Source organism: Nuphar pumila, chromosome 9, assembly GCF_984573655.1.
Source record: "Nuphar pumila chromosome 9, dmNupPumi1.hap1.1, whole genome shotgun sequence".
Classification (NCBI taxonomy): Eukaryota; Viridiplantae; Streptophyta; class Magnoliopsida; order Nymphaeales; family Nymphaeaceae; genus Nuphar; species Nuphar pumila.
The window spans coordinates 53,441,217-53,462,311 of record NC_143257.1 but is presented as its reverse complement, the minus strand read 5'-3'; positions in this window follow the sequence as shown (position 1 = coordinate 53,462,311).

Genomic DNA, 21,095 nt, shown 5'->3' with positions numbered 1-21,095 from the left:
ACCCTCCATTCCTTCAGAACCAACCCCATTTGAATTTCAAATCTACCCTGAGGTGGCGCCATTTGAGAAGACTCCTCCAGCTAGCTGACACTTGTCAGAAGTAGAGCCATCCTGAACCGCCATGTGTCCAAATCTCCCTGCATCAGAAAAAGGGGAAGCAACCCCCCTCTGAGGTGGCGCCATTTGGAAGACTCCTGCAGAGAAAATCAAGCTAAATTTTAAAAAATTTCAAACTCCCCTGCTGAGGTGTCTCACCCACAAAATTCAAAATTTTATTTTCTCAAAATTCCATGTGGCATGCCCTGAGATGACGCCACATGGAGGGCTCAGATTAAGCTTGTTTGAAATTCAAAAATCTCAGAAAATGCTACAAATACAAGGGCCCACGCCCAGATGGAAGAAGGTCTCCCTTTGATTTAGCAATTTTCACTCAGAGTTGCCCTACTACACGATTTTGAGATTCTAAATTCACGCCCCCCTTGGGCTCAGTGGAGAGGGTGCATTGAAGCACCAACCTCGCTCGCATTAATCCCAATTCGATCTAGGCGTTGATCGATTTTTGTGAACCTTCGAAAGCTCGGATCGAAGGACGAAAGAAACTGTTGGTAGCCGTTAATTTTGGAAGTTCCAAAGCTGCAGAAAAACACAAGGTACACTTCTATCCCTATTAATTTCATTACGGTAATATCCTTACTCGATTCGTATGGTTGTTTTAAAGAAAGAGCTCATCCGAGAGATGTGGATCGAGCTATTCTCGTAAAATGACACATATCAAAGGATGCTTCTTATGCTTTCTTGATTAGATTTTTGCATTCCATCCTGTTCATGCATTACAATAAGTTAGATTTACATTTTATTTCATTTAAATAGCATGTTCCATGAATTTATTTAATATTTCATGCATTCAGCTTCATTTAGGTAACTCTCTGTTTTTGTCAGTCAGTCCAAACGTCATTTTATGCATTTATTTTTTGTTAAAAATACTGAAAAAATCATAGTATGCGCACTTAGGTGTCCCTAACAATCTGCCTAAAATTCGGAACGAATTGAATTTGTTTATTATTGTAAAAGTTCAAAATGTTAGGTCGAGTTTTGTTACCCGGGATACGTTTTGAAAATTTATCTCCGACTTGTAAAATCGGGATCTCTCTCATAAGAGGTTCAATTTTCAATCCTAAACATGTTATGAACTCGGGATAATGTCTAGTTTTTAATCTGATTTTCTGAGATGTTTCTGAATTTTTTGATGTCTGAAAAAAATCTAAGAGTTTGGGACACGTGTCAGAGCCTGATTTGGGCCTCTGAGACTTTGAATCAACTTAAGTTGATGGGTTCTCTTTAGATTTTGCTTCAAATCCAAATCTGTAAAAAGTGAATGTCATGTCCAAGTGTCCTTTGTTTGCATATGAAATTGTATGATTTTTAAAACAGTTTTAATATCTGTTTCAGATTTTTCTTTTCAGTTTTCTGTTTTGTGATATTTATCTGCACTGTTAATTTAGGCATAAAAAGTCATATTTTTATCTCCATTTCTATTGATCAAATGCCAAAATTATAAAAATGAAAGTTGTTCCTTTGTGTGTCGTTAGTTTCTCATTTAAATATCAGAAATTTATATGGTAAGATGCTATTTTTTATACAATTTTACATCGGATCAGGTTGATTTTTCCTCCGTCAGAACCAAATTCTCGTTACCGAACTCATCGTAGTTCAAATCTCGAGGCTGTAAAAGACAAAATTGCTTATTTTCACGTCATTTAGAAGTCTGAAAAATATTAGATGTTTCTATGGTGGAATTATTGTATTACTACATTAAGTGTTACATTTGGTTCGGGTCCGCAGGCGAAATTCGCTCATTTTAGGAATTTCTGTAAATTTTCGTATCTAAATCATGTCATTCTGTGAGTTTTAGTATTCTAAGCTGTTTATAAGGGTAAAGGGGTGCGTCATACCTAATTTGGTGTGATTTAAAATTCGTTTGATCTCGGTTTAGCCGTATCATCAAAACAGGGCCCCGCGGGACCCAGATCAAAGCGAAAAACAAGCAAAATTCATTATTTTGGATGAATAGTAGCATGTCAAATTATGATTTTACAGTTCTAAGGTGTTTAACAGCATGTCATCATGTCTCATCTTGCATTTTATCATCATTTGGTCCTATTCAAATTTCAAAATCTCGATTTTATAAAAAATTCCTTCAAAACCCCCTGATTTTAAAGGTGTAACTTCAATATCAGGGGTATTTTGGTCATTTTGACCACAATTTCGAATTTCAAACTATTTCTTACTGAATTTCTTGCATTTACATCATTTCAAATATCAAGAAAGCATGATAATAGGGTTTATATCCAATTAAGTCCAATAATTTCAGAATATTATTGGAAATCTTGGAAAAACACACATATTTGAGCTAACCCCATTTCAAGTTTGGCAGAGACATTCAAAATAAGGAGTTGAAGTCTGCAATTTCTTTTTATTTCATTTAATTAGTGATGTAATAATAGAAATTTTGGAATAAGAATTTTAATTTCCCGCTTAGAATAGGATGCATATCATATAGTTTGAATTTCTGCAATATCCTGTTTATGTGATTCATGCATTTTATTTTAAAAGCACTATGGATGTACACAAATGACACGTGCACCAACTCTTAGGGAGTTAATGAACTCGGTGGAGTCCATATTTATGGCCCTAGTCGGAATATGGACGAGACCCAGATCCATCATCTTCCTACCAGTCACACTCAGCCTACACTCTTAGGCTATCTCCCAAAACTACATTGTATATTTTCAATTCCATAAAGTATTTTAGAATTAACTAAGTAAATTACAAGCATATTTACGGCCATAGTCAGAATATGTGGTAATATTACCTTAGCTTAATCCTAAAATTGCATATTTTTCTGAAAAGAGGCTTTTACAAAATGACATTCATTCATATCATTTGCATCATGAAGTCACTTGTTTTTCTCATGATTTTCTCAAGAAAATCTCATTCTCAAGAAAATCGATTTCTCTAGAAACTCTGAAAATTTTTAAAGCTGGATTTCCCGAGTCAAGTTTTCCTATGATTTTCCCTGGAAAACATTCTTTTCTTAAGATTTTTAGAAGGTTTTTCCCATCTTTCTCAAGAATCAAAATCGATTTCCAAGTGTTCCAAGGTTAAGATTCTCAGGATTTCAGTTTCCCGAGTCTCAATTTTTTTTCCTCAAAAGGGGCTTCCAATGAATTTCAATCATTTCCCAAAGAAAGTTTTCAAAAGTTGGAGTTTTCCCTGACAAGCATTTTTGTGATCATCGCAAAATTTTTCCTCTTTCGTTGGTTTCTCTCTTTTCCTTCTCTTTTCCTTTTTCTAACCTCTATTTTCCTCCTTTTTGAAGGGAGAAAAATAAAAGAAAGAAAAGAAAGAAAAGAAAGAGAGAAGAGAAAAGAAAGAGAGAGAGAAGAAATATTCTGCGAAGGTCTCACTTGACCTTATTTTTTTGAAAAGATTTGAAAGATTACTCGGCTCCATTTTTGAAATATTTGCGAGAAAATGGAGAGACGGGATTCACTCGTCGGTACGAGGTTCGACCGTTCCTGGCGCCTTTACAAGGGGTAATCGAACCAAGGATCGAATTTATGCCTTTTGCTTTGCCTAAATATTATCTAAGAATTTATTCTAAATCTAAATGCACAAAGAATCATACTTGTGCAATACAAGGATGTATGCTCTTTTTGAAAAGATGTTTTGAAAAATTTCCAAGTTTTTTGAGATGAACTTGATAAGGGAGTGAAGAAATGATTGAATTTGACTTTAGAACTTGAGATAGATCAGAGAAGTTTGAAGTAAATCAGGATTGAAAGAATAAATCTTGATTTTGAGAAAGAATGATTTGAAGTTTTGAAATGAAAGGAAATGAAGTTTCAAAGTCGAAAAATGGACTTTGAATTTGAATTTTAGGAAATGAATACTTGAGATGGAATTGAATTTAAATTTTGAAGTTTGAAATTGGAATGGACTGAGAAAATCAAATGGTTTTTAAGAATAGAAATGGATTCAGATTAGATCCGAAAATGGAATTAAAATCTAGAATTGGAATTGGATTCCGGATCCTAAACAGAATGGGATCCGAGATTTGGAATCCAAGATGGACTTGGGTCCTGGATCCTAGAATGGATTTGGATTTGAAATCTAAAATCCAAATGTAAAATTGAGTTTCTGATCCTAAGATGGATTTTGGATCTGAAGTCAGAGATCCAAAAGTGGAATTGGATCTTGGATCCTAAAATGGAAAAATTGGATCTGAAGTCTAAGATCCAAAGTGAAATTGGTTCTGGATCCTAAAATGGATTTGGAGTTACATTGAGAAGAAGAATCAGGAACTTCCAAGTTTAAATTGAACTTGAAAAAAATGAATTTTAGAATTTGAATATACAAACGAATTTCAAGGTCAGATTAGACTTTAAATTTTTGAATTTGGAATTTAGAAGGTGAATCAAGAGTCTCAAAAGCTAAAATTGAACTTTGAGTTTGATTAGGGTTTTGAATAATTTGAAATTTCAAAGTCAAATTGAACTTTGAAATGTGATTTTGAATTTGAATACAAAAATGACTTTGAAATCTCAAAGTTAAATTGAACTTTGGGATTGAAAATGAAATTGAGGATGAATTGGATTTTATAAGAATAGATTGAGGAAGATATTTACATCACTTGGAGTTTTTGAAAAAGGAGTTTTGAAAATATGATGCAGTTCTATCCTAAATGATGAATGGATTTAAATTTTTGGAATTGGATTTTTGAAAAGCTATTTCATTCTTTAAATGAATTAAAATAAGATTGAAGATATAATACATCATTGACTATGGTCATTGGATGTATTATATAATAATCTATGTTTAAATTCAAGTAAAGAATGAAACACATTTGGTGCTTTTATAGAATTTAAAATGAAATTAACTCTCAATATACCCTGACTATGGCCATTGGTATATATTTTGAATTAATTTTAAGTTAAATTCTGATAAAAGAAGAAAATATTTAAGGAAAATATGATGAATTTTGAAAACGGATCCAGTGTGGATCCAATGTTATTTCGTAAAAGATAAAAATGCTAAGTTTTGTCCACACCCTGACTATGGCCATTGATGTGGATCATCAACTTAGTATCAATTACCTCTTACGAAACGGTGCATGTGCCATTCGTGTTCTACCATTGTGAGAATTTTGAGGAATAAAGGAAGAAATGCATGAATACAAGTAGTTCAATGCTTTTTACGATGCTCATTCATTCTACCTAAAAGCTGGAAGTGTAAATTCTCATTGATGATCTAACTATTACATCATGGATATGACTTCTGAAGGGATAGAAAATATCAATCTTGAAAAAGAAAAGGAAATATATAATCTTGCAAAACAGGGTTAACATTTACAAAGGCATAGAACTATGAAAGAAAGTCATGCTAAAAGTGATACTATTAATGAAAAGATGCTTCATACTATACATAATGTATGGTAAATATGTGATGTAGGTGATGGTGATTGATCCATATAACGACGTATAGGTATAGAAGTTAAAGCAGTTCAATGAACTGCTATGCCGCTACGAGGGTCAAAGCAACCCTTTAGATTGTTTGTGAAAGGCATGAGTTGCAGGACTTGGTACGATTATGAAGACTTGATAAATCGCAGCGGTGGTGCTGTGAAGGAAATGAACAGTAAACCTGACAGACATTAGCTGGGTGAATCCTAACAGCTGTATAGGTGGGGTATGGAGGATATGATCGGTGCTGAAACATGAACAGTGCTGCTGTGAGCTACAACTGGTACCAAAGTGGATACCTAAACTGATGTGGCTGGGAGCAGATGATGGTGAGGAGCAGCATAATATGTTGTTGTGTAGGTGAAGTGAAGCAATGTGAAGGCTGAAGTGAAGTTACTGCAAGGTGTTGCAGTAACAGTGAATGAATATGATGTAGGCATATGGAGTATGCTACAAAGGATGTGTTGTGTAAATGTGATGGAGTGTGGGCTTCGTGATGCTGGGCATGTAACAGCACTTCAGTAAGGTTTGGATGATATTCAAGGATGACAGGGGATTGACATAAGGTAAGTGGTGAAGAGTCCATCAGCACAAGGGCTGGAGAGAATGCAACAACAGAGAGAGATGGAGGCGTGTAAGATGTGAAATATAACACATATTGACAAGTATGCTGTGAAAGTGCAGCAAGCCGAGTGAGTACAACAATGAATGATACATGCAGTAGTTCTATATGCAAAAAAAAAAAAAAAAATTTGCAGTTTAGCAATGATGATATGCTTGTAGAATATGCACAAATGTTGGGTTTGCACAAGATGAGTGATTGACATAAGTGGAAATGTGAAGCAACCCACGGCTGTGTTGTGAGCATGCTGAAGGTGGGATAATCATATATATAGCCAATGAACTGAGCTTATGCAAATATGGATATAGTCAAAACAGACTATGTTACTTCAATATGCATGTCAAATTAACAAACTCAGATAACAAGATTGACTTGAGCTAATAGAGTGGATAAAGAACTACAGATCTAAACAGTAAAATAAAATAAAAAAAAAGAAAAAGAAAATGACAGGAAGCAAAGCAGTCAGGTGGACTTAGTAGAGATGCTAAATTTTAAAACAAAACAGATAAACTGTAGATGCTGGATTCAGACCTGATTTAATTCTTTCTCTGAGCATCGGAGAACGAAGGAGGAAGCAATAAGACCATCTATCAACTCAAGAAATTGAGTGGGGTGGTGATTCAGGCAAATCGATCTTTCATGGCAAATAAGACCCATAGAGCTGAGATGTTACACTACAGAGCATGATATCTCCCTGTTGGTATGTACTGTAGAAATTACCTCTCACGATTTGAGGAGGGATGCTACGGGGAACATTGTTGAATTGTTGGACTTGACATTCAGCTCATCATTGCTGGTAACGATACTTGAGAGGCCAGAGTAACTAAGTATTCACGTAATGACACTCAAATAACTCCTACATGATTTTTTTTATAACAACAGGATGATTCCTGTACGTCAGTTTCTGCAAATATAAACTGAGTTATAAGAAAAGAGATGTTATTACCAACACACAACCAGTGACAGGGACCTGAGTTGGCCTCAATTCCATAGCTCGCTGTTTCAACTGATTGATAGCACGCTTTCACAATGTGGGGAGACCATTTAATCAAAAAATATAATCTTGGTCCAACCCAACATCTCTGAATCAAAACAACATTGCTGAGTGATGACATAAAAACAAAGAAAAAAAAAAACACACTGTAAACCATACGGTTGAACCTGTATCCGGGATGAACTTCTCAATTAACACTCTAAACAGTGAAAACATCTGTAAATAAGAGGGAAATATAGCATGTTAACCTGAATAAAACCGGGATACATTGCTAATTTAATAAGACAGGACTCAGCTCAACACCTTTCAGGAAACGTCATATCTCCATTTCTTTTGCAGAGACCTTATGAAATCAGGGAGCTCCTCCACAATGATTTTAGTTATGAGACTTTACGTATTTCCAGCAAACTTAGGTGTTGCTCTTGCAAAAACGAATGTCATAAGTTTTAATTTTCTCGATGATGGCCATTCTACCTAATGAATCTGATAATTTCATCAAGGTTCTCGAGTTCAAATGATCCTGACTCTATCGATCTCCCAAGACCTGTCATGGATTCAGGGGGGGTGCCTTCCCTTTCTGCTAATGAGTTGACAATTTGGAAGGGAATTATGCTCAGTGGGACAACCAGAACATCTTCATTCAGATCCAATGGGATGACAATGTGATACCGCACATGCTACAGCTCAGAGGATCATCACACGCTACATGGATCATAATCAAGACAACACAGGAAATACGTATGCTAATAAAGGTAAACTAAAGATAATAGAACTAACGTAAACAGTAAAATGAAGAGTAAAAAAAATTGTAATGGACAGAACGAGGTGTACATGGAGTGCGGTCATGTTAAACTCATCTTAACAGAAACACCCCTGTATCCTTGAAAAGAAATATGCTATTCCATGGTGAATATCTCAAAAGGGGAACAATAAAGAAAATGGACTATGAGATCAAAATGTTAGAAAACGTAAGAGAATGACTCATTACAGACTAACAAAAGTAAATGGAAACACCAAAAGGGCATGTCGGAATCAAGAAATTCCAATTGTTGTTTGCAGAGGGTGAGCCGATCCTGCCTATAGACAGGTTGAACCCACCACCAGCGCATTGTAGACAACAAGGGCAAAAGGGGAGGAAAGCCAAGAACTGGAACAAAGCAGGAAAGGGGTATAATGAAACAAACAGAAGATTCTCAAGAAATACCAGAAGAGGAAGGAGATGGCCTCTTACCTCTTAGCCGCCAGGAACAATCGACTTCTTCAGGATAATTTTGAAGCTTCTTAAATGAGGGTTCTCCAATGTGGTCATTCTCCTTCTTTCACTCGCAAATTCCTCTGGGAGAGGGAGCAGAAAAGGGGATTTCGATGAAACTTGGTGATGTCGTGGCTTTGCTCGGATGGCTTGGAGGATTTGTCAATTCTTGGCTCTGGCTCCAATAGAAAGGAAGAGGGCGTTTCCTTCGAATACTGAGTATATCAGACTCCTGAAGCTACAGGGTTTCTCTAATTGATGGGATGATCGACCCCGGTTTCTTTGCTTTTGGCTGAAGGAGGAAGGAGGAAGGCGATCGGAAAGCGAATGATGGATTGTAATGGGTAAAAATGATGATGAAAGTAGATCGCAGTGAAGAAGTAGGAGACGATCAGAGAGAATGAAGGAGGAATGTAATGGTAGGGTGAAGACGGGTCGTGAAGGAGAAGAAGGTGGAGAGGCAGAAGATGGATGGGTCGTGAAAGAGGCGATGCATGCTCCTTTAAAGAGGGAGAAGGAAGGTTCGAGAGGGGCTGTTGAACATCGATGGCGGAGAAGGGGAAGTTCAGAGATGGAGGGTTTTTAGGCGAGGAGAGAATCGGGAGAGAGAGGGAGTGAAGAGAGAAATGGAGGGGGGCGGCCTTTTCTCTTTCCCCTTACAAAAAAAAACCCTAAAAAGTTTTTTTCAAACCCCTCCCTTCGATTTTCATTTTTTTACAAAAAGGGGGTTCCCGAGGTTTTTAGCAAAATTAATTTTTCAAAAGACCCAAAAATCATTTGCTTTTCCTCGTAGTTTTTTCCAATTTTTTGGTTTTTGTGTTATTTTTCAATTTTTTTGTATTTTTTTAGAATAAAATCCTAAGGTTTGTTAGAAATCAAAGATTAAAACTAATTTTTTTGTGTTTTGCAAAAATATTTACAAAAGAGAAATTTTCTGAGAATTCAGGTTTTTATTTTTGAAATTTTTCTTGAAGAGGGGTTCGGATCCGATTTGGATAAAAAATGGGGTCAGAGCTAAGACTTTGGATCCAAATTCTAATGAATCCAAGGGATGAATGGAGTTTTGGTTAAAAATTGACCCGATTACTCAGATGACTGAGGTTAGGGGCAAAAAGGTCATTTTGGAATTTTTGGAAAATTTGGGGTGTTCACAGATGCCCCTCTTTGCTGCTAAGCCGGTTGCGAGCCGAGCTTAACGGCAAAGAAGACACGCCAAATTTTCTTTAAAAATGCCCCAGTCAAATGGTCTGAACTGGGTATGGAAGAATTGGCTTTAAAAAGTTTTATTTTTCAGGTTTTGTGTCTTATTCTGAAAGGGTTTTGGGAAGAGAACGAAATCCTCGAGAATGAAAATAATTTGGACAGAAGAAAATGAGGAAATCGTGATGGGACTTTGGGATAAAGATCCCGAAATAATAAAAGGAGAGATTTTTAAAGAAGTTTCAAGGTTGAGACAAAGATAAGGATTTTTAAAGAGACTCAGGTTTAGCCCTTAACCTGGATGGGACGTTTTTGAAAAATACCTCGTGGGATGAGGTTCAGGTATAATCTTTATTTGAATGGATATACAAAGCATGGATTCCTTGATGGGGAATACCATGATGGGACTGGGAGAAGTGCCTCACCAAAATGAAGCGATTCTCTTTGAGAAATATAAAGAATGCTAGGTTGTATCAAAGTAGATATTGAGCGTTTATCTCTTTTTTGGATAACTAGAAAATTTTGCCAATAAGATGAAATTGTAATTGATTCAAATCCTTGAAAACGTGCGCGTGTGCGTAAAGATATTCCCTCTTTTACCTAGAGTATTTCCTTCAACGAGGTTAACCCCTTGGTTTTAAGGGTCAAATTCAAAATTTTAGCGCTGATGATTTTCTTCAAGGCAGCTATCCATTTCCTTGACATGAATAGAGAAGAAATACTCTTAATTTCATAAAAGCAAGTAGTGAAAAGACGTTGATTAAAGAATTTCGCATAAGAAAAGATGATTTTTGGCAACTTTGGCAGTTTGATATCCTGAGGCTTTTCCCATAATGATCTTTTGGCACTCTTCTTGGGTCATTGAGCTTTCTTGGGTTTTAGGGAAAGTTTATTACATCATCCCTCGTTTGGATGTTCTGGCTTTTTCTTTTTTTTTTTCGGGGAAGGGTACGTCACAAACTCCTTCATCTTGGAGATGCTCTGATCCTTCTTTTTCTCAGGAATTATATTGGCTCAGTGGTAAAAATCTCTAAATGACAGCAGCAATCAAATATCTTTTAGGGTTTGTCGGTAGATTCATCACACTCGCCTTCATCTCGACGGTGATCTGAACTTTCCCTGGAAGGATCCATCACAAACTCCGTCATCTTGGAGATGTTTCAAATCTTCTTTGGCCCCAGGGGTCTACTCGCTTAATTCGACTTCATCTTGATGACAATTGAGAGATCCCTTTTGCGGATATTTGATTGAAGCTTAAATGAATAAATAAGGAGATATGGATTGAGTGGATTCTTCTTATTGCTCAAGATATTTCCACTGCCTGATTGCTCGAAAGTCGTCTTAAAACATGCGTCATAGCTATGATCAATATCGATTCGCTTCTAGCTTTTCAACATCATTGAATATTTCTTTTGCTAATCATACCAAGGATCTTTCTTGCATCCTCTTGGTTGACCAACAGAGAGAAGATTTGAATTTTCACTCCTTTTCGCAAAAAGCTTCACCCTTTTGAAAAGATTACTAGAGGTAATCTGAGGTGATTCTTTTTATGCAGTAAAATATTGGAATCAAGACATATTTTAGCAGATTGACAAAGTTTTCGAGAATCCTTTGTGAAATAATCACTCAATATAGATTTTGATAGGACCTCGGACTGAAGATCTTTTATTTTTGGCAATCTTGATCAGTAAAACTGGGTTTTACGAGGCCAACTTAGAGAATGAGGTTAGGTAAAGAATTTTGGTAAAGAATCTTGTGAAAGGATTGGTAAAGAAATTTTTGGTAAAAAGACTTTGGTAAAGGACTAGTGCTAAACTGGAATTTGAGAAGGATTTTGATAACGGAAGATTTTGGTAAAGGAAGATTTTGGTAGAAGACTTTTGGTAAAGGATTTTGGTAAAAAGACTTTGGTAAGGACCAATGCTAAACTGGAATTTTGAAGGACCAATATACACATTGGAATTTTTGAAGGACTGATTGAGATTTTGAAGGAACAGCGTAAAACTGGAATTTTGAAGGACCAATTTATGAAAATTGGAAATTTTGAAGGATCAATTTAAAATTTTGAAAGACCAATGTAAACGTTGGAATTTTGAAGGACCAATTGGAATTCGAAGGACCAGCGTAAAACTGGAATTTTGAAGGACCAATTTGTGAAAATTGGAAATTTTGAAGGATCAATTGGAAATTTTTGAAGGACTAATGTGAACATTGGGATTTTGAAGGATCAATTCATAGAATTGGAATTTGGAAGGACCAATTTGAAAACATTGGATTTTGAAGAAGGGCCAATTGGAATTAGAAGGACTAGCGTAAAACTGGAATTTTGGAAGGACCAATTTGTGAAAATTGGAATTTTGAAGGACCAATGTAAGCATTAGAATTTTGGAAGGATCGATTCATAGAATCGGAATTTGGAAGGACCAATGTAAACATTGGTATTTATTAAGGACCAATTGGAATTCGAAGGACCAGCGTGAAACTGGAATTTTGAAGGACCAATTTGTGAAAATTGGGAATTTTGAAGGACCAAATATAAACATTGGGATTTTGAAGGATCGATTGGGGATTTTGAAAGACCAATTCATAGAATTTGAAATTTGGAAGGACCAATGAAAACATTCAAATTTGATGAAGGTCCAATTGGAATTGGAAGGACCAGTTATAAAAACTGGAATTTTGGAAGGACCAATTTGGGATTTTGAAGGACCAATTCATAGAATTGGAATTTTGGAAGGACCAATGAGAAACATTGGAATTTGATGAAGGACCAATTGGAATTCGAAGGACCAGCGTGAAACTGGAATTTTGAAGGACCAATTTGTAAAAATTTGTATTTTGGAAGGACCAATGTAAACATTGGAATTTTGAAGGACCAATTCATAGAATTGGAATTTGGAAGGACCAACAAAAAACATTGGAATTTGAAGGACAAGCATGAAACTGGAATTTAGAAGGTCCAATTTGTGAAAATTGGTATTTTTGAAGGACCAATGTAAACATTGGAATTTTGATGAAGGACCAGTGTAAAACTGAAATTTTGAAGGACCTATTTATGAAAATTGGTATTTTGGAAGGACCAATGTAAACATTGGAATTTTGAAGGACCAGTGTAAAACTGGAATTTTGAAGGACCAACACGAGAATTGGATTTGGTGAAGGATTCTGATGAAGGACCAGTGTTAGACTGGATTTGGAAGGACCATTATAGAAGGCTGCGCTGCTTCTATGAACGGTTTCAGGATTATCCCTTATCCTGAACGGGAATGAAGGGATTTTTAAAGAGAATAAAACTCAATTTGGATATTCAAGGAGATGGAATATATAAAAGGGAAAAACCCGAGTCGGAACCCAGATTTTCAAGATAAAAGATAAAAGAGAAAATTGAGTTTTGAAAACTTAAATTTCTAAAGAAACAATTGTTTTCCAATGCGAGGATTGGATTCAAAAGGAAGTCCGAGTCGGGACTCGGAACTTCAAATGAAAAATAATAGAAGAAAAACCCGAGTTGAAATTCGGTTTTCTAAAAAAATGATTGATTTCCAATGCGATGATTGGATTCAAAAGGAAGTCCGGGTCAGAACTCGGAACTTCGAACGAAAAATAATAGAAGAAAAACCCGAGTTAAAACTCGGTTTTCTAAAGAAATGATGGATTTCCAATGCGAGGATTGGATTCAAAAGGAAGCCCGAGTCGGAACTCAGAACTTCGAACGAAAAATAATAGAAGAAAACCCCGAGTTGAAACCCGGTTTTCTAAAGAAATGATGGATTTCCAATGCGAGGATTGGATTCAAAAGGAAGTCCGAGTCGGAACTCGGAACTTCGAATGAAAAATAATAGAAGAAAAACCTGAGTTGAAACTCGGTTTTCTAAAAATGATGGATTTCCAATGCGAGGATTGGATTCAAAAGGAAGTCTGAGTCGGAACTCGAAACTTCGAATGAAAAATAATCGAAGAAAAACCCGAGTTAAAACTCGGTTTTCTAAAAATGATGGATTTCCAATGCGAGGATTGGATTCAAAAGGAAGTCCGAGTCGGAACTCGGAACTTCGAATGAAAAATAATAGAAGAAAAACCCGAGTTGAAACTCGGTTTTCTAAAGAAATGATTGATTTCCAATGCGAGGATTGGATTCAAAAGGAAGTCTGAGTCGGAACTCGGAACTTCAAAAGGAAAGATGAAAGGGAAGACTCGAGTCGAAACCCGAATCATTAAAAGGAAAAGATAAAAGATAAAAGATAAAAGAAAACAATTGGTTCAATCAGAACCAAAGGGAAGCCCGAGTCGAAACTCGGAACTTCAAACGAAAAGATAAAAGGAAGACCCGAGTCGGAACCCGAATCTTTAAAAGAAAAATATAAAAGATAATTAAAAATTGATGAAAATGGAAGATGATTCAGGTTTATCCCTTATCCTGAAAGAGAAATAATAAAAATTAAAAAAATTGACAAAAGGTTGATAAAGAATGAAAAGAATTGATAAAGAATGATAAAGAATCAATAAAAATGATAAAGAATAAGAATTGATAAAGAATTGACAAAGATTGACAAAGATCTTGGTAGAAAAATTAAAGATACTTGGAAGATGATGAAAGACTTCAGGATTATCCCTGATCCTGAAGGAAGAAAGACCTCGCGGGACGAGGTTCAGGTTTATCCCTTAACCTGAGAGAGAAATTCAGGTTTATCCCTTAACCTGAGTGGGAAATTGAATAAAATTTATAAAAATGGGGAAGAATTTAAAGGAATTTATTTTGAACAAGAATTCTCACAGGTAGCATTGGTGCTCCTATGAGGGGTCTCAGGATTTTCCCTTATCCTGAATGAGAATGAAGAAGGAAAAAAAGGAATCCCTCATGGGGAAGAGGCATCAGGTTTATCCCTTAACCTGAAAGGGTACTAGAAGAAGGAAAAACGAAAACTCATGGGAAAGAGGCATCAGGTTTATCCCTTAACCTGAAAGGGTAATTTTTGAAAATAAGAATTTGACAAGAAAAATTAACAAAACCAATGAAGGATCAATAAAATTGACAAAATTGATAAAGATGAATAAAAATTGATAAGACTGATAAAATTGACAAACAAATAATAAAAGGAAAAAGTTGATTGAGAAGAAAAAGAATTTTGTTTGATCCTGCCTGCATGTGGGATCTCTTAAGAAGTAGGAGAAGAATACAAGGAAATCATTTTTAAAAAAAGGATTAACTGTGAGAGCTTGATTTTTGAAAGGGGATCATTCACGAGAGATCATCATGAGGGTTAAAAATTTTTGAAGCAATGATTTGAAAATCAATTTGTAGAAAATATGATCAACACGAGGGTTGATCTTTGAATGTAATGATTCGAAATCAATTTTTAGAAAATATGATCAACATGAGGGTTGATGCTTGAATGTAATGAAATCAATTTTTGAAAAATGAGATCAAAACAGGGGTTGATCTTTGGAATGCAATGATTCGAAATCGATTTGTAGGAAGATATGATCAACACGAGGGTTGATCTTTTGAATGCAATGTCTCGAAACCAATCTTGGAAGATAAGACCAACACAAGGGTTGATCTTTTGAACATAAATGATTTGAAACCCATTTTGAAAGATGAAACCAACACAAGGGTTGATCTTTAGGTATAAATGTTTCGGAACCAATCTTGGAAGGTAAGACCAACACAAGGGTTGATCTTTTGATGCGATGGTTCGAAAACTTATTTTTTGAAAACATGATCAACTCAAGGATTGATTTTTCAATACAACGGTTCGAAAACCTATTTTCATCAATATGATCAACACGAGGGTTGATTTTGACAAAGGTTGGACCAAAGAATATTTGACCTTTTTGGTCATCATAATGAAGACTTTCAAAATTTCATGATTTTTGGAAAAACCCTCATAGGTAATATCATTTCTCTCATGAATGATGTCAGGATTTTGCCCCGCATTATGAAAAAGAACAGGAATTTAATGACAAGAGAATATTTTGAAGTGTAAATGTAATTTTTAACAAAAGATGCCCCAATATGGCGAAAGAAGTAAGAATTGAACACACAGGTATGAAGGAAATTGATATTTCATTTATAAGTAACTACTGAAAACAAGAACTTGACTATTTACAAGCATGTGACCAAAAGATCACAAAAGACAAGGGCTGACTTGCCCCTACAAGACGACGGGAAAAAGTAAAAGGAAGAAAGCAAAGAAAAAAAGCTTTGATATCATTAGTTCTTTGAGTGATCTGGGAAAGGCTTGGTCAGGACGGCGGGCTGCTCTTCTTCTTCGTCCTCTATCAGAAGATTTTTATCATTGCAATCCTGGATGATGTTCTTTAGGACGAAGCAGTGCTCGGTGTCGTGCCCCACTGCTCGGTGAAACTTGCAGAACTTGTCCTTCCATTTTCCCAGGGATACTAGGGGATCATCAACTCTCGGGAGTTTAATCATATCCTTGCTCAGCATATACTCCAAAACTTGTTCGAGGGACTGTTCAAGAGCAGTGAATTGGCGGTCATAACCCCAACCTTCATGTTTTATCTTTTCCTTCTGCTTGGCGAGAACTGGCTTGTCATTCTGCTTGAAGGGTTCCTTTTGCTGACCCATCTGCTTGGTCTTGTTATCTTTGCTGCCGCTGCCCCCAGAGTTAGCTGAAAATGTATAATTTACCTTCTTCTTGAGGTCTTGATTGCCCTTGACGAGAGTGATGCCCTCATAATTTCCATTGTCCATTCCCATTTCGAGCCACTCAGCTCGTTCAATAAGCTCTATGAATGATTTTGATGGGTAAGTGGAGATGAGGCTTCTAAGAGGCTAAGAAAAATTATTCAGGATAACTTGGAGTGCGTGCTCCTCTGAAATGGGGGTTCTCATCTTGTTGCAGATATCTCTCCACCTCCGAATGAAGTCTACAACTTTTTCCTTATCTCCTTGTTTCAAGTTATACAGATGATTGAGGGTCGGAAGTGCCTCAGTGTTGAACATGAATCTTTCCACGAACAGATTAACAACTTTATCAAAATTTTGTAGGTCGATGGGGTTGATGTGCTCTGCATACCATTTTGCGGCTACGCCTTCTAAGCTGCGAGGAAAGCACAAGAAGAGGGCCCGATTGTCTTCATTGAATCTGGCACATTCGGCAAAGAACATCGCGAGATGGGCCTTTGGGTTGCCGGACACATCGAACTTAATAAACTTTCGGGGGAGATCTTCCAAGCTGCTGTCCCCATCTAAACCAAGGTAGAAGTCCTGTCTGGTATATACCCTCTTTCCCTTATCTCGGATCTGTAGGTCTTTGACCATCTTCGTCAATATTTGAACTGAGTCTTCCGCCGGGACTCCATCTTTAGGCTTGTTGACTGATTCAGGTTCTTCTGCCACCTTCTTGACTTGTAGCAGATGTTTCGGGACGAACACAAACTGTTCTTCCTCGGAATCATCATCTCCTGACTCCGTACATTCAGAGGTGTTGTCTTGCTGAACCTTCTTCTTGCTGATCCTGACATGCTTCTTCACTGGCTTCCTTTTGACCTTGGTTTTAGAGGATGTTTTCTTTGAACCTGCCCCAGCTTGCTCAGACATCATTTTTGCCATCATCTTTTGAAAGATTTTATACATCACCGGGTCGACATCATCCTCATCTGAATCTTGTTTTCGGGACAATCTGGAAGAGTTCATCTCTTCCACTTCGCTGTTATCGCGCTGCTGAGCTGCCCTTCTCTCTGCTCTAGTTTGAACCATGATTGGAACTGTTGGTGTTTTTCTGGCGAATAAATGAAAGGTTCAGATCAAAGAAATTTTGGAAGGAAAAGAGATAATGAAAGAGAATTTTAAAGAGATCTCTCGATAAAAAAATTTTATATGAAGAAGATGGAATATACGAGGAAGAGTATTTTTGAAGATGACAAGACCTTGAATATTTTTGAAAATTGCAGGCAGGATCAAAAGAATTTAAATAAATCAGAAGAAGAAGAATACGCCTGGACTTTTGAGAGATAAGGGAAAGAATTTAAAAGAATGTCCAGGGTTTAAGAAATTTATGAGAGAATAAGGAAATAAGAAATATACCATCCTGGATTTTGAGAAAATAAAAGAATTTTTATGAAATAAATATCCAGGTTTTTGAAAGATGAGAATTTTCCAGATAATATCTACAAAAGAATCAATTTATACAAGCAATGATGCACATAATAGCACTCCCTAGAAGTTGACTCTAAATGCAATATTTTGAAATGGCTTGTAGGACCTTAATCCTAACTCTAGGGTTCAAATCATCTGATTCCAATCAAGATATGCCGATATACTCAAGCCGAAGCTCGAAGTACGTGGCATAGAAATATTCCTCCGGTTCTAAGGTAATGGCTTCCCAACATCCTTGAGCACCTACCGATATACCTCGGACTATGGCCCTTAGGTACGTGGTAGGGGGGCGCGAACCCAAATAAGTGGTCCAGTTGTGAAGCTCTCTCCCGAACTATGGTTCAGTGAGACAACCCAGCAACGTGAAGACCGGGACAATATAGGTAGGGACATTTTCAAAATATGATCAACATGCAAAATAAAACCACAAGGCTTTAATGCAAGTCCTAAGGAGATAGATTTAAATAAAGAGAAACATACACTTGCATAAATTGTTTTGCATTCAATCCCTAAAATTGAGGAGAGTTGTATTTAAGACCTAAGTCTAATGTGAACATGGAATAATCTCCTCAATATGGTCCTACCAAACCATACTTAGATCCTATATGCCATGATGTCAGCTTAGGACAGAGTCTAGGCTCCTAAGGTTTACAAGGAAATGTAGCTGACATATGTTTAGAATAAAGACTTAGATTATATAAAAGCAAAGCAAAGGCATAATTCGACCAGATGGAGACGAGTCCCATCACGGTCTCCAAAACTGTGATCATCGCAAAAATTTTCCTCATTGGTTGGTTTCTCTCTTTTCCTTTTTCTAACCTCTATTTTCCTCCTTTTTGAAGGGAGAAAAATAAAAGAAAGAAAAGAAAGAGAGAAGAGAAAAGAAAGAAAGAGAGAGAGAAGAAATATTCTGCGAAGGTCTCACTTGACCTTATTTTTTTGAAAAGATTTGAAAGATTACTCGCCTCCGTTTTTGAAATATTTGCTGGAAAATGGAGAGACGGGATTCGCTTGTCGGTACGAGGTTCGACCGTTCTTGGCGCCTTTACCAGGGGTAATCGAACCAAGGATCGAATTTATGCCTTTTGCTTTGCCTAAATATCATCTAAGAATTTATTCTAAATTTAAATGCACAAAGAATCATACTTGTGCAATGCAAGGATGTATGCTCTTTTTGAAATAATGTTTTGAAAAATTTCCAAGTTTTTTGAGATGAACTTGATAAGGGAGTGAAGAAATGATTGAATTTGACTTTAGAACTTGAGATAGATCAGAGAAGTTTGAAGTAAATCAGGATTGAAAGAATAAATCTTGATTTTGAGAAAGAATGATTTGAAGTTTTGAAATGAAAGGAAATGAAGTTTCAAAGTCGAAAAATGCACTTTAAATTTGAATTTTAGGAAAGGAAATGAATACTTGAGATGAAATTGAATTTAAATTTTGAAGTTTGAAATTGGAATGGACTGAGAAAATCAAATGGTTTTTAAGAATAGAAATGGATTCAGATTAGATCCGAAAATGGAATTGAAATCTAGAATTGGAATTGGATTCCGGATCCTAAACAGAATGGGATCCGAGATTTGGAATCCAAGATGGACTTGGGTCCTGGATCCTAGAATGGATTTGGATTTGAAGTCTAAAATCCAAATGTAAAATTGGGTTCCTGATCCTAAGATGGATTTTGGATCTGAAGTCTGAGATCCAAAAGTGGAATTGGATCCTGGATCCTAAAATGGAAAAATTGGATCTGAAGTCTAAGATCCAAAGTGAAATTGGTTCTGGATCCTAAAATGGATTTGGAGTTACATTCAGAAGATGAATCAAGAACTTTCAAGTTTAAATTGAACTTGAAAAAAATGAATTTTAGAATTTGAATATACAAACGAATTTCAAGGTCAGTTTAGACTTTGAATTTTTGAATTTGGAATTTAGAAGGTGAATCAAGAGTCTCAAAAGCTAAAATTGAACTTTGAGTTTGATTAGGGTTTTGAATAATTTGAAATTTCAAAGTCAAATTGAACTTTGAAATCTGATTTTGAATTTAAATACAAAAATGACTTTGAAATCTTAAAGTTAAATTGAACTTTGGGATTGAAAATGAAATTGAGGATGAATTGGATTTTATAAGAATAGATTGAGGAAGATATTTACATCACTTGGAGTTTTTGAAAAAGGAGTTTTGAAAATATGATGCAGTTCTATCCTAAATGAAGAATGAATTTAAATTTTTGGAATTGGATTTTTGAAAAGCTATTTCATTCTTTAAATGAATTAAAATAAGATTGAAGATATAATACATCATTGACTATGGTCATTGGATGTATTATATAATAATCTATGTTTAAATTCAAGTAAAGAATGAAACACATTTGGTGCTTTTATAGAATTTAAAATAAAATTAACTCTCAATATACCCTGACTATGAACATTGGTATATATTTTGAATTAATTTTAAGTTAAATTCTGATAAAAGAAGAAAATATTTAAGGAAAATAGGATGAATTTTGAAAACGGATCCAGTGTGGATCCAATGTTATTTCGTAAAAGATAAAAATGATAAGTTTTGTCCACACCCTGACTATGGCCATTGATGTGGATCATCAACTTAGTATCAATTACCTCTTACAAAACGGTGCACGTGCCATTCGTGTTCCACCATTGTGAGAATTTTGAGGAATAAAGGAAGAAATGCATGAATACAAGTAGTTCAATGCTTTTTACGATGCTCATTCATTCTACCTAAAAGCTGGAAGTGTAAATTCTCATTGATGATCTAACTATTACATCATGGATATGACTTCTGAAGGGATAGAAAATATCAAATTTGAAAAAGAAAAGAAAATATATAATCATGCAAAACAGGGTTAACATTTACAAAGGCATAGAACTATGAAAGAAAGTCATGCTAAAAGTGATATACACATGATCACTATTAATGAAAAGATGCTTCATACTATACATAATGTATGGTAAATATGTGATGTAGGTGATGGTGATTGATCCATATAACGACGTATAGGTATAGAAGTTAAAGTTGTTCAATGAACTGCTATGTCGCTACGAGGGTCAAAGCAACCCTTTAGATTGTTTGTGAAAGGCATGAGTTGCCGGACTTGGTATGATTATGAAGACATGATAAATCGCAGCAGTGGTGCTGTGAAGGAAATAAATAGTAAACCTGACAGACATTAGCTGGGTGAATCCTAACAGCTGTATAGGTGGGGTATGGAGGATATGATCGGTGCTGAAACATGAACAGTGTTGCTGTGAGCTACAGCTGGTACCAAAGTGGATACCTAAACTGATGTGGCTGGGAGCAGATGATGGTGAGGAGCAGCATAATATGCCGCTGTGTAGGTGAAGTGAAGCAATGTGAAGGC